The sequence below is a fragment of the Trachypithecus francoisi genome, unplaced genomic scaffold (genome assembly GCF_009764315.1).
Source record: "Trachypithecus francoisi isolate TF-2019V2 unplaced genomic scaffold, Tfra_2.0 Lachesis_group11, whole genome shotgun sequence".
Taxonomy (NCBI): Eukaryota; Metazoa; Chordata; class Mammalia; order Primates; family Cercopithecidae; genus Trachypithecus; species Trachypithecus francoisi.
The window spans coordinates 29,804,659-29,818,226 of NW_022681456.1; the positions used below are offsets into that span (position 1 = coordinate 29,804,659).

The window sequence follows — 13,568 nt, forward strand, 5'->3', positions numbered from 1 at the left end:
ATCTTGAGATCCACGTGTGCAGAATGCGCAGGCCGGGTCTGTGGGCTCAGTAGCCCTACAGAGATGCCTCTCAGGACCATGCAAGGACTGTGACCTGGAGGAGCTGGGGTGCCAGAATGGAGTCACTCCCAGCCATGGCCCTGGCCCCTGCACCCTCCTGACCTGGTACCTCCCAGTTCACCACATATTTTAATCTTAAATTTCTTGGTGACAGTGGGTATTTTCCCAAAGATTTGTAAGCACCCACAGATTCCTGGCTTAAAAAAATGTGCCCGTATTCCTTCAACCTATTAATTTGTCAAATCCTTTAGCTGTCCATTCTTCACTTAGTCCTCTCGCTAGTATGATCATAACTATTCTACGAAGAAGTTGGAGGAATTTTTGGCTCTGTTTCTAACAGATTATCCACAATTTTGTTGATTGAGGTTTCAGGTGGCATTGTAAACAAGAAAGGGAATGACAGTAATTTATTGCTGCAAAATTACAGTGGGTTTGTAGTATCCTATATCACTGTAACATTGGACTATCAAAACCCACAAGGAGCAAAACACTTGCTGTGAACCAGAGCACAACTCAACATGCCTACCATTCTTTCCTTTCCCATTATACCACAGACTGGGGGTTCCTAAATTGGTTGTATATCAGAATCCCCAAGGGTAGCTAAATAAAAGGAAAGATTGGCAGGTCCCACCACCAGAAAGTCTGACTTGGAGGTCTGGGGTATATCTGGGATATGTAATCAAGGGATGCGATGGAGAGTCATTGAAGTGAGGCTGGCAGCAGGCAGGGCTGCTATTTTACATGGGTGGGTAGAAAAGGCTTCTCTGAGGATTTGCAGTTGGTTTGTGCTGAGACCAGAATGTTACCAAGGTGTAGGTGCTATGAAAACCTGGGAAAAAGTGTTCCTGCAAAGGGAGTGGCAAGAGCAAAGGCAGGCACATGGGAGGTGTGTTTGTGAAGGAAATAGGAAAACAGTGTAACTGAGGGATGGGGACAGTGTCCAAACCACACCATTCCTTAAGGGCCAGCTGAAGGAGCTTGCATTTCATGACAATTGTGCTGTGCCATGATCTGATTTATTTTTTAAAAAGATCACTCTGACTGCTCCATGGAACATGCCGTGAGTTGGAGGTACTTGGGAGTCTTGTTGAAAGCTGATGGTGGAGATGACATCTGAACTGAAATGGAAGGATGAGTGGGAGTTGGCCCAGTGAAGGGGGTGGAGGGGGAGTGTTTCAGGAAGAAGATGGGCAAGTGCAAAGCCCTGAGGTGCAAAGATTGTTCTAGAAACTGACAGAAGATAAGGGAGGAGCCACAGAGGAACACAGAGTCCACAGGATGTGGCTTCCAGGATATAATGATAAAAAAGGTGAGTACAAAACATTAGCCAGGGTGGGCTGAAGGATCCTGACATCTTTTGAATGCCTATCTTGATCTAGGCATAGGTACTTTCTTTGTTATTGCTTTCAATGTAGTGCAGCTTGCTTTGATTTTTCCAAGATAATTTAGTAATTTGGATTTTGGTTTCCTGACTTTTAAATGTTGGCAAGCTAGTTTAAAAAAATGTCTTTTTAAAAACCCAATGTGAGTTAAAGAAAAAATGTCTGTGGGCTGAATTTGGCTTGTGACTTCCAGTATGTGGTCTTTGAGCAGCATGAAAACCAACCCAAATGGTGCTTTTGTGCAAATTAGGAAAAGGTCTCCTTTGCTCTACACAGCTTTCTAGTGGAAAATTGTCATATTAAATTATATATGTCAATGACGGCTGTGATGAAAATGGCAACACTAGAGTTGTGCAATGTACACAGTCTGCACAACTTAACAGCTTTATCTTTGAGCAAGAACGGGGGAAGAAGCGACGGGAAGCTATGACATGGGAAAGGGCAGTACCGTGCTGGCGTTAACTGGCACTGGATCATCAGAGCTGACTGTGCACATCTTTTCCCAACTCTGTGCTCACTAACATCATGAGAGCTTGAAATCCACTATAGTGGGAGTATTTACCATTTAGCACCCTTCGGTGGTGGAGGCTGTTCATCCTCTCTCATCCCTATATCTAGAAACAGAGGAAAGAAAGGGAACGGCACACTTTTGTCTCCTTTTGCCTCTTCCAACCATTCTCTGATTTTCAATTATCCTCCCTTTTTTTTTTTTTTGACACTCCCAGTATGTTGCCCAAACCTCCTTTGCCTGATCACCAGGTTTACTGCTGATTTACCCAAATGAGAGCTTTGGTATCTCCCTCCCATGCCTTTCATCCACTCCAAGGCCCATCGACCCACAGGGATGATCCATGAAGCACCGCAGTCTCACAATCTTGTAACTTTATCAACTTCAGGGACATGTCACTTCTGCTCCACTTCAGACATGCACAACCACAGCCACATCTTGGATGACCAAGCCAACTTTGGAATAGCTGCGTCTTTGAAATGTGATTATGATGACACCTTTTCTGCAGGATTGAGGTAAGGATTCAAAGTAATTATGTCTGGAAAGCGCCTAGCAAATGCCTGGCTTATAAATAGATGTCCAAGGAAGGTTTCTTTTCTTGCCTTTTCTTGTCTTTTAAAGACAGGAACACAATATTGAAACCTGATATTTCTTCTTCCTTTACTTTGCAGTATCACTTGAAGTTGACATAAGCAGTTGATATTTAGTAAACTTTCTGCTAAGCGACATCCTTAGGAATCTGTGCTCTTTGCAGTACTCGGGAGCTACTGGCATCCAATATTATTGGCGACAATTGTGCTAACATGCACAACACAATACCTACCCTTTTAATTACAGAACATTCTTGCAGTAAAGTGACACTGATTCTCATCTGATTAATATTTATAGTTTTTACTTTTGGCTAAATTCCAGGTACCTTCATCATGTGAATTTCTCTGGCTTCCCAGTTCTCTTTTGCTGCCTCTCTTATTAGCTTATTTGTGTGAGCATATCTTCATTTTACCCAATCCAGGAGTGTCATGAATTCCTTAAGTCACAAACCTTCTACCCAGGAGGAGCTTTTACTGGGCAATTGTAACTAATTGTAAGTGGGTAATGAATAGTTTTATGTAACTTTTAAGAAAAAGCTTGAATGCTTACATTTGAGGGAGTATAGGGAAAGGATCATGATGGTTTTGATCATTGCTCAAAAATTGGTATGCCAGGTTAGTAAATGAAAGGAGTATTAGATATCTTTCAAACATGCTTCACTTTTTGCTATCTTTCTATAGCTTCTATTGGCTTCTCTTAGGATCCCAAAATCCATACTCTGACATATGAACCATCATTTAAGCAGTTTGCTGCAAAGTAATTTGTGTTTTTTCATAAACTTTTGCAAGTGTGAGAATGTGTTAGCCATAGTAACAGTTAAAAGGCTGAAGTTTATAATAAATTTCATTTAAAAAGGTATCCAAACTTAGATGTACCAGAGGTAAAAGTATTTTCTCTGAAGCAGGATGACCATGTATATGAAGGATTCTATTTTCGAAATCTCTTTATTTTCCATTTCACTATGAATGTTAATGATCTAATTTAAGTTCTCATTATTTTGTGCTTGGACAATTTCAATAACATTCTAACTGCTCTTCCTGACTTCTCCTTTCCTTCCAAACTCACATTCTTATGTCTGATAATGTTCGAAGATGACTCATTGCCAGTTATATTGATGTTCAAACAGTATTTCAAGGGATAGTATAGAGTCCCCAGCCATGCCTGGATGGTGAGATTGTGGGCAGGGGGCCTATCCCTGCTTCTATTAGGACAGCTCTATATGGATCAGTTTTATCCTGTTGGGTTTCTTACAAGATTCTGCTTAAAATAAGTGTGCTGCTGTTGAAAAACTATTGGTCCTCAGGACAAAATCCACATTCTTGGCATGGTAGTCAAATCCCTTCTTAACATACCTCCAAGACAGTGTGCCATCTTCCTTTATTCTTCTCCATTGTTTTGTTTTGCTCACAGTTCATGGCTCACTCATCACTCCTTAAATACAGATGCCCCTAAACCTTTGTTCATACTGTGATATCTTTCCTCAAAAAAATTTTGCCCAGATTTGGTGTGGTATAATTGACAAATAAAAACTTTATACATTTGAGGTATACAATGTAATGATTTGATATATGTCTACATTGTGAAATGATGACAATCAAGCTAATGAGGACATCCATCACCTCATATAATTACCATTTTTGGTGTGTGGTGGTGAGAACTGTCTTAGCATATTTCAAGTATGTAATACAGCACTATTAATTTTAGTCACCATGATGTATATTAGATCACCAGAACTTACTCATCTTATAACTGAAAGTTTATCCCCTTTGACTAACATCTCCCCATTTCCCTCACTCCCTATCCTCCTCACTCCCCATCCTCTAGTAACTACCATTCTACCCTCTACTTGTGTGAGTTAAGACTTTTTTTTAAAATTATTTTTTATTTTAAGTTCTGGGGTACATGTGCAGGATGTGGAGGTTTGTTACATAGGTAAATGTGTGCCACGGTGGTTTGCTGCATCTATCAACCCATCACCTAGGTATTAAGCTGAGCATGCATTAGCTATTTTTCCTAATGCTGTCCCTCCCCCCACCCGTCCCCCCAACAGGCCCCAGTGTGTGTTGTTTCCCTCCCTGTGTCCATGTGTTCTCATTGTTCAGCTTCCATTTATAAGTGAGAACATGCAGTGTTTTCTGTTCTAGCATTAGTTTGCTGAGGATAACGGTTTCCAGCTCCATCCATGTACCCGCAAAGGCCATGATCTTGTTCCTTTTTATGGCTGCATAGTATTCCATGGTGCATATGTACCACATTTTCTTTATCCAGTCTATCATTGATGGGCATTTGGGTTGAGTTAGACTTTTTAATATTCCATATATAAGTGAGATCATGCAGTGTGTGTCCTTCTGTGGCTGGTTTATTTAACCTAATGCCCTCTAGACTCATTCATGTTGTCACAAATGGGGAAATTTTCTTTTTATGTCTAATATCCCATAGTATATATGTACCACATTTTCATATACTGTGATATCTTTGCCTGGAATATCTTCAGGTACATACAATATCCATTGTATATATGTACCACATTTTCATATACTGTGATATCTTTGCCTGGAATATCTTCTTCCTTTTGCCTATTTGGAAAATGCATTATTCATTTGTTCATTCATGCATTCATTCAACAACTATTTATTGAGCATCTGCTATGTGCCATACCCTGTTTAGGTGCCAGGGACTGCTATTATATTGCCGAATTTATGACATCTTCTCTATTACATTGCCCACGCAAAACTACCTGATGTCTCCTCTGTACTTCATGATACTTTGTCATATTGATAATATTTTCTAGTTGATTGCATTGTTCTGATTCTCATGTATGCTCTCCTGTTTTTAAGGTTGACATCCATATCTTATTTGTAAATATATTTTCCCTCTCATAGTAGCTGATTAGATGTTCAATAAATGAATAGTTTTCTTTCTTTCTTTTTTTTTTTTTTTGAGACAGAGTCTTGCTCTGTCACCTAGGCTGGAGTGAAGTGGCACCGTCTCGGTTCACTGCAAACTCCACCTCCCTGGTTCAAGCAATTCTCCTGCCTCAGCCTCCTGAGTAGCTGGGACTACGGGTGCGTGCCACCATGCCTGGCTAATTTTTTGTATTGTTTTTTAGTAGAGATGGGTTTCACCGTGTTAGCCAGGATGGTCTCGATCTCCAGACCTAGTGATCCGTCTGCCTCAGCCTCCCAAAGTGTTCGGATCACAGGCGTGAGCCACTGCGCCCAGCCTTTTCTTTCTTTTAAAATCTGTTTGCACCACAAAAAAATGAGCTCTACAGGGATGGGGATCTTTGTCTATTTTGCCTGATACATGGTAGATACACAAGGATTGTTTGCTGAAATTGATGAAGAGTTCTCATTTCTGTAGTGAAGCCAGCAGCTGTAGGAATGGTAACAGAGTAGACAAAGGGCATTTTCAGGTGTTTTTGGTGTGCAAAGCTGTACCTCTGTGATGTTGTTGGGATTAAGAGAGCACTGGGCATCTCTGGCCACTAGCAGTACAGTCTTGGGCCAGTCTTACCATTTTGGGGCTCGCTACCTTATCTATACATAGGAGTGTTGGACTCAGCTCATCCCTTATCTAAGTTGGAATGATGCCCTCATGATTCTATGTATTTAGAAGTACCTTGTAGATCGAAGGGCACTTCTTCTCAGAACTCTCAACTTTAAGTTATGGAAGTCATTAATTAAAGTAAAAGGGTGGGTAGAATTTTATCTTTGGAGCAAGTTTATACATATAAACCTTTTCCCCTTCATCTATTATGTCAAAGCTATGGATATTTTGATAGTTAACTTTTCTCTCTTGCATACAAATGATAAAAAGAAAATGATACATTAGTGGAACTGTCATTTTCTGTGTGGTCACAGCAAATTAAAAAAACTGCATTTTAATCATAAAATTAGCCTCATTCATGGTGTTTCTATCTAGACATTATAAAAGGATGAGAGAAGTTTTACTCGATGATCACGAGATTTTAGCTGGAAAAGATGAACATAGGGTCAATAGCACAAACTTTTTTTTTTTTTTTAAAGAAAGAAATGCAGAAAACGGGTTTGAATTGCTAAGTTAAGTCAGAGAAAGGCTGTTGGCTTCCCAAGAGTTGCTAGACCTTTGAATGAGATCTAACAGGACTCAGAGTCTTTAAAAACAAGCAGGATTTTTTTTTTTCTTTCCTGGCTAGAAATATATTTTAGATGTGGGTGTGTGTGGGGGGCTGTCCATCCTGGGACTCAGGTGTGAATGTCCGCTTTCTACTGGTCCTGTGATTCTGCAGAAGAGTGTCCAGTAATTAGCTAGCCCAGAAAAAATATTTATATATTACGAGTTGTGATGAAGACTTAACAACTCTTTGGTTCTGTGTAGTCTATGGACAGCTTATGGGGAGGAATTAGGGGGTGTTAACCAGCCCTTTGTTGAAGCGTGTGGACACCTCAGGCAGATGAGAACGACCTTTGTTGGCGCAGCTAAATGTCCTTGACCCGCCGGAGGTGGGGTTAGAGATTGGGAAGAGCAGAGAGTAAAATTTCTCAAAAGTTTCTAAACCAAATAGCGTGACTTTGGATTAAAAGTGTCCCCTAATGGCCACGGTAGTCTACAGCCTTGCTCTGCCCCCTGCTGTTGGCTGCTTTACTCCTGGATGCGCTTCTCCTCTATTCAAAATCGTTTACAATTCCAGGAAGATGAGTAGGTGGAAGGGGGAATTACAGGATTTCTGGGACTACTACCTCCAGAACTACCCCCTCCGTGGAAAATCAACCCGTTTGATAAACATCGGGACCCCCCTGCACGCCCCCAGAACAAATGCCACTCATATTCTGATGTCGAAGGCTTCTCCAGTGCTTGGCGTCGTGCACAGGCCATAGTGTCAGATGAGAGGTGTGAAAGTTTTCTGTGACTTTGGTGGCGGGCCGGGAGAGGGTCTCACGGCAAGACGGCCCCATTGTGGTTGCCCGGCGACCGCGGGGCGCTTAGAACCGCGCTGCGCCGCGTCCCCAGGACCCAGCCAAGTGCGCCAGCTCCCGCGGAGGAGGCTGCGGGCGGCGCGCTGGGACAGGGACCCTGCAGCTCCAGGTAGACGCGGGGAGCGCGGGACTCGACTCCTAGCAGGGTGAGGCAGGGCCGGACCGTTTGCTCTCTGCTGCTCCCCGGAACTCCAGCCGCGCCCGCGAAAAGAGGCAGCACGGGAGCAAAGGCCAAGGAGTGGCAGCGAGCAGCGGAACCCGTCGCGGTGGTCGCCGGTCCTCTGAGCCGGTCGACCCGGGACAGGGGGCTGGGGGGGGGGCCGAGGAGCGCTCCGCCCCCGCCCCAACCCCCACCCCAACCCCCACCCCCACACTGCCGCCTCGGCCTGGACCCAGACGCACACGCTCCTTAATCCCCCGCCCCCCGTTGCCCCGGCGACGGCCCAGACGAGCAGGTGATGCATTGACAGCGAGCAGATGGTCCCCCGCGGAGGCGAGCGCGGCCCACAATGCGCCCCGCGCTGCGATGCCACCGCCGCCCTCCCCGCCCGGCCGCCTTGCCTCTGCCCGCATGCTAATACGGGAAGGGGGGGGTGGGGGAGGGGCTGGGCACGGGGAGGGGCCGGGCAGAGGGTGGGGGGCGGTGGAGGGCACGCCCCGCTTTGCTCTTTGCAGCCCTACTCACCTTATTTTACTGAATGCCCTACCCAGATCTCCGCACCAGGAAAGTTCCTCTCTACACGGAGAGACCCTCTCCCTGTCCTGCTTCTCCCCCCACCTTCCCCGCCCGCTCCAGCTCTCTTCTAATTCCCCCCAAGTGGTTAATTTCCATTGAGATAAACGCTTAACCCCTCCTTCCGCGCTCCTTACCCCTATTCTGCAGTCCTTGCCCACATCTGCTCCCTGCTGGCATTTAATATTGAATCTTGGAAGACCAGAGGAATGGATTTACCACCACCGCCCCCACCCTGTCCCTACTTCTAGAGCTGGTCTTGACACTTGCTAAATGTGTGTAGACATATTATTTATCTCATATCCCCCCACCCCCACCCCGCACTTCAGGATCTTTTAGGCAGCTTCTTTTGGTCTTCCTTTCTAGAATTTCAAAAATAAATCACTCTTCTCCCTATGACAACTGTGCTGCCCCCTCCCGGGAAACCCTCCCATTCACATAACCTCCTCCTCCCATTCATTCGACACCCCCTCCCTTCTTTACCCTATTCACCGTTGTGTGGCAAATTGAGGCGATCTTATACTAAGGGCATGAAAACTGCTAGGCACTATTCACAATTTTAATAGTAACTTCATAGCTGTCACATAAATTCATTGCCAGGCCTACTCTATAATGGCCAAGAAGGAACTTTAAGAGAAGAAGAGGAAAAAAAAAAAAAAAATCTGAAGACACTGCCGTGGTGTCTTTCTTTGATTTGCAGGTGTTTTTTGAAACCATTACTACAGTAACTGCAGATAGCATTTTTTTTTTTTTATCTACCACATAGTGTGCTTAAAAAAAAGCCCCACCCATCCTCCTCCTTTTTATTTTACAGTAGATAAAAAAATGCCAATAAAGGCTTAAAAAAAGGAATGGAGAGAGAAAGAGAAAAAGAGACTGGTGAATAAAGTTGGGACAATACAGGGTCACAGAGCTGTCAAAACTAATGTCATAGTGTAGCTGTTGTACAGGCGTACAGAAAACTTCTTGTTTCTTGATTTTTATGGAGATTTCGTCTAAGGCATGGAGCATTCTCTGAACAGGTTTAGAACAAGTGGCAAAGAAAGAACTCTTCACAATAAACTCTCTTCTGATGGGCTTTATGCCCACAAACACCTGTGATTTACAAAGAGGCATTGCAGAGGACAAAGGGAGGCGAGAGGGCCAGGCTATTGTGGATAAATGATGCCTCATGTACCCATGGCCCTAAGAGTGGGTTGTTTTATTTTAAAACTTGTCTTAGATCCTTGCTATGCAAACTTACAATGAGAAAAGAAGCATTAGATTCTTCTAGGGGCTCATAATGACTTTTTCAAATGCTTCTAACTCATTTCGAGCCTTTATTTTGGTAAATTCTTACACTAGTGAATATTGTACTTACTGGAATTCAAAGAAAGATGACTTATCTTGAAGGTAAAGTTAGAAATCATTATCTAAGAGTTAGAAATAAGTAGTAAGAATGTTTGCTTTAGGGTTGTATAACATTTACAGGTATTTAAAAATTTTATGAACTTATTTTTCATAAATGCTAATACTTTCATGCCTATTTCCTCTTAATTTCTTGTCTTTTTTTCGTTTTTCTTATCTTTAAGGGTTTTTTTTTTTTTTTTTGCCTCCCCTTTTGGCTTTTGCCACAAAAAAAGAACACTTTTTTTGTGTTCTTTGAAGTTTTCCCCTCCAATAATTTAGAGAGGAGGAGGGCAAAAATATGAAGACATAAGGGGGTAAAATAAAGAGCTACAAGTTGGGGGAGATCCCCTTTCGTTTAGGGTGGCCACGTCCTCTCTGAGGAAATCACATTTCAGCTGGGACCTAAAACAAGTGAGAAAGCATGGGAACACCAAGCAAGCAGAGGCATGTGCAAAGACCCTGAGGCAGAAAAGAGCTTCAGGGATCCTGAGTCACTGAAGCAAGGCTAGTGTGACTGGAACATTGTCATTGTGGGGAGAATACTACAAGATGAGGTTTGAGAGATTAGCCAGAATCAGATCGCTGAAAGCTGTATCAGATGTGGGAAAAGACTGGGTTTTATTCTAAGAGAAATAGGAGGCTATTGAAGGATTTTGAGGGATCTATGTGACTGAATTTATATTTTATGATCATTACCTCTGCTGTGTAGAATATGGATTGAATGATGGAAAGAATAGAAAGTACAAGTGATTAAGAAGCTGTTAGAAGGCTGTTGTAGTAATTCAGACAAGAAACAGCGGTATCCTGGATCAAGGTGGTGTTAATGGAAATGAAGATGGATTTAGTATCTACTTTAGAGAAAGAACTGGTGAGAGTTGATGGATGAGATTGCTTGCATGGGGTGATGAGGGAAAGGGAAGAACTGACGGTAGCACACTTGGCAGATCGTGGTGCACATTGCAGAGATGGGGAAGAGAATAAAGATGGGGGTGTGGATCAATAATTCGATGTGTTAATTTTGAGCTACTGTTGAGGTGGCCAAAGGGAGATGGTGGGCCTGGAGACAGACTTGACTTGCCCCATGCCCTCTTCCTTTCCTAAGCTTCTTGGGATCTATGATGTGGCATGGGATGAAGGGATGAGCTGGGCTTGTAAGATTTTCCACTTCCTGAGTCTGAACTGGAAATACTGAGATAATCTGGCAGTTTGCATCAGGGAAGAAATTGAAAAGTCATGAACTGGAGAAAGAACCATGAAAGATTATGATCAACTGGATGCCATGAATAAGTAGAAGTCTATGAAACACAGTTGAGGGAGAGGAAATTTTTGTTAAAGGTTAAAGAAGCTAGCAGAAAAGAGCAAGTTTATGGAAAGAAGATATGCCATGTGACTAGAGGAACATTAGGACGAAGACCTGTGAAGTCAGGCAGTTGAGGTCTTTACAGTTGCTTTTGACCCAGACTGAATCTCCTATTTCGGACTGTGAAACAACAACATGCAAATTGCTGGATAATGTATTTAAGGAAAAGATGAACCACAAACACATAAAATTAAGAATGGTGGCTGGGTGTGGTAGCTCACCCCTGTAATGCCAGCACTTTGGGAGGCTGAGGCAGGTGGATCACTTGAGCTCAGGAGTTCAAGACCAGCCTGGCTAACAGGGTAAAACCCCGTCTCCACTGAAAAATACAAAAATTACCCGGGCGTAGTTGCGCATATCTATAATCCCAGCTACTTAGGAGGCTGAAGCGTGAGAATCACGTGAACCTGGGAGGCGGAGGTTGCAGTGAGCTGAGATTGTGCCACTGTCCTCCAGCCTGGGTGACAGAGTAAGACTCTGTCTTAAAAAAAAAAAAAAAAAAAAATGAAAACAAGGAGTTTCTAACAAGTTGAGGGTTATGTTTGGGAAGTCAGGAATTCCTTTTTCCCTTCAGAGTCCTGGCTCATAGAGTAAGGCCTATTTTGAATCAGCTTATCAGATTTAGTGAGGTCCACTAAAATGACTCTCTGAGTAAAGGGCTCCATGATAAAGATTAAAGTGAGAAATAAGGCTTGAGTTTTAAGCCAGGGTGAGTCTTTCCATTCTCTCCAGTCAAATTGTCTGAAGATAACTCACAAATTACATTGGAGGATCTGGGGGTAGAAATAACAGTGACTGACATTTGCCAAGGTTTACAAAGTCTGATTGCCATGTAGAAACCAGGAGCTCAAGGCCTGCCATGTCTAGCACAGGGAAGCAAAAAGAGGAAGCCAGATAACAATACAGTATAGAGGTGGCACCTTATTACTTAACTTCTGCTAAATTTGGGCCATTAGATATAAGGCTTTCTTTAATCTCGCCAATTGTCTCTTGAGGCAATGAGTGTTTGTTTCCATATTTTTTCTGGAGAGTACAACAGAAGTGATTATACCTACAATTCCAAGAAAATAGGATGGATACACCAGAGTTTCCTCTTGTTATAGCACATATAGAAATTCAAATTTAAAAACTACTATGTAGAATTCAGTGGTAAACTATAAAATAGCTCAACAAATATTATTATATTGATGGGAAAAAATAATTAAAATTAACTCAAGGTGAGGTGGATGACCTGACTGGAACAATAGTAATGACAAAGATGAAAAATGCTTTCAAATAGTTACCTCCCAAAAAGTTCTAAGCCCAGATAGTTTTATAAGTCAGTTCTTTCAATGTTTTAAGGAAAAAGAAGTTCCACATTATAGAAATTTAATACATAAACACTGGTGAAATTTTTCTAATTTATGTGATTGCCAAACTGGACTAAGAGTACGATAAAACAAAATCAACAATTTTATGCATGCATATAGATGCTAATGTTCGAAAAACCCCATGCACACATTTAATTCATCAGTGTAAGATATACTACTACCCAGTAGGTATTATTTCAGAATGGTTTAATTTTAGGAATTCTAGGAATATATAATAATAATATGGTAAACAATAAAAATCATATGGGAATCCTATTAAATACCAAATATATGATGAAACTGCTCCTTATAATATTTTATAAATTAGAAACAGATACTTATTTAACATAATAAACTATTTTAATATGAAAGCAATTATCATACTTAATGAAAAACACTAGAAGACTTTAAAATTAAAATTACAAATAAGACAAGGAGACCTATCATGCCATTATTATTTTTGATTGTTCTAAAAATTCTAGAAAATTAAATAAGATGTAAAACAGAAATGAGTGGTATAGTTGTTGAAAAGAAGAAAAAGATCACTAATTGCAAATAACATTGCTTACTGATATGTGAAAATAAAATCAATGGATAATCATATTGAATAAACTGATTCAATACCAAATAAATACAAAATTCAATAATTAAAAAAATTAAGATAGCAATAAAATGGGGGATTTTGTATTTTTAAGAGAATTTCATACAAGTTATCCTATATGGCTCTCTAAATTGACTAAAAACTGGATAAAATATTTTTAAAACATTGTAAGCTGCATTTATGAGCTGGCGTAAAGGTAGAAATCCTGAGAAATAACAGAATGCCAGAACTTAAAGGATTTCTTCTAAATGTCAGAGACTAAGATTTAAATTTTAATGGCAATACAGAAGATAGGCTGTTAGAAATAAAATGGGGAGCTTAATTGAAACATAAAGCTGGGATCCTAGTGTAAGAATGAACAATACATAAACCTGACATAGTTCGGGTTCCCGTTCCAAGATGGCTGAATAGGAACAGCTCAAGTCTGCAGCTCCCAGTGTGAGTGACACAGAAGACAGGTGATTTCTGCATTTCCAACTGAGGTACCTGGTTTATCTCATTAGGACTGATTGAACAGTGGGTGCAGCCCATGGAGGGCGAGCTGAAGCAGGATGGGGCATTGCCTCACCTGGGAAGCGCAAGGGGTCGGGGGATTTCCCTTTCCTAGCCAAGGGAAGCCGTGACAAACTATACCTGG

At 41.7% G+C, this 13,568-nt stretch overlaps 1 protein-coding gene and 1 long non-coding RNA gene across 2 annotated transcripts in view; one reads left to right on the top strand and one right to left on the bottom strand.

Moving 5' to 3' along the window:
• Positions 1-5,819: 5,819 nt before the first annotated feature.
• On the bottom strand, positions 5,820-7,468 carry LOC117089523. Its single transcript, XR_004439643.1, has 3 exons — positions 7,263-7,468; positions 6,280-6,338; positions 5,820-5,916 (listed from the first exon to the last, which is right to left on the bottom strand). It is a non-coding gene; the product is annotated as an uncharacterized LOC117089523 (long non-coding RNA).
• Positions 7,469-7,505: 37 nt separating this feature from the next.
• The window catches only part of CUNH12orf42 (chromosome unknown C12orf42 homolog), a 185,398-nt gene continuing 179,335 nt past the window's right edge, over positions 7,506-13,568 (top strand). Inside the window, exon 1 of the mRNA XM_033220867.1 lies at positions 7,506-7,608. The gene's annotated coding sequence lies outside the window, so the exon portion shown is untranslated. The remainder of the gene's footprint in view (positions 7,609-13,568) is intronic.